Below are 1,416 nucleotides of genomic sequence, written 5' to 3'. Positions count from 1 at the left end.
TCTATCTATCTATCTATCTACCTATCTATCTATCTATCTATCTATCTATCTATCTATCTATCTATCTATCTATCTATCTATCTATCTATCTATCTATCTATATATCTACCTTTCTATCTATCTATCTATCTATCTATCTATCTATCTATCTATCTATCTAAAGTTAATACGTAACTCCTTCTGTGAATATCAAAACCCACCAGTATTGCCCATCCATACATCAATATAAGTATGGGAGTGATATGACTGTTGGCAATAAATATAGACAGTAAGTTGGACATATAAGAGACACCGTTGTGACTGCAGGATGACGAAAATGTGTAACAACAATTCATACAATTGCAGTATGGCTTTTACTAATGCTAACATACATACATACGTAAGTATGTACTGGCTTTAGTAAGAGTGAAATATTTTTGGACATCTTTGAAACGTAGAGTAATATGTATTAGGGTAAACTTTTTTGTATTTCTATAATTTATAAGAATTTAAATTTATTTCATAATATCATTCATTGTGAACGAAAAAAAAGAAATATCATTAAATTTGGCGTACTAGAATTATGATTAACCTTGCTGATCGGTATTACCCTAATATATGACAAGTTTTCCATATGTACGTGTAAATGAGTTAATGTTTTTGTTATTGCTGTCATTTCTATTTGCAGTTACTATTGCTGTTTTTACTGTTGTCACAGTTGTAAATGTTTCTGTTACACATGTAAAACGGAAGCGGAAACTACTGCCTCCACATAAACGGATGCTTTAAATGTTGGCTTAATGTTTATTTATGTTTACCCTCATATGTGCATTTCTGAGAAAAATCAAACGTTTCTCATAAAATGATATTTTTTTTAATAATAAATTATAGAATAATATTATAGCTCATTGCTATCCTAAGCATTATCATTTCCAACATGTGCCTGTTAATTGCTTTAAGCAAATTTTGTAAAGTGTATTCAGATCCCATGACTGCAATACGTTTTAGGATTTTGAAAAATTATAAACTCTCTAACCCTCAAAGAGCCATATATATGCCAGTATGTACATATGTAAGTAGCAGGCATTTTAAAGTTGACACCCTTGTCTGACAAATTAAGTGATAATTAATTTTAACTTTGGAGCTAAGATTTCTTATTAGTTTTTACTACGTAGATGGAAGGGTCATACGCAATTGCCCAAACACCTTTTAGGTGTATACGTGTTTATTTGGATAACATAAAGTGACTTAATTGGAGTGATATGATTTCTACGGATCATACACACATATGACTAGACTATAGACTAGACTATAGACTAGACTATAGATTAAACTATAGACTAGACTATAGACTAGACTATAGACTAGACTATAGACTACACTATAGACTAGACTATAGACTAGACTATAGACTAGACTATAGACTAGACTATAGAC

Source organism: Lucilia cuprina, chromosome 6 (genome assembly GCF_022045245.1).
Source record: "Lucilia cuprina isolate Lc7/37 chromosome 6, ASM2204524v1, whole genome shotgun sequence".
NCBI classification, from domain to species: Eukaryota; Metazoa; Arthropoda; class Insecta; order Diptera; family Calliphoridae; genus Lucilia; species Lucilia cuprina.
This window is presented reverse-complemented; position numbering follows the sequence as displayed.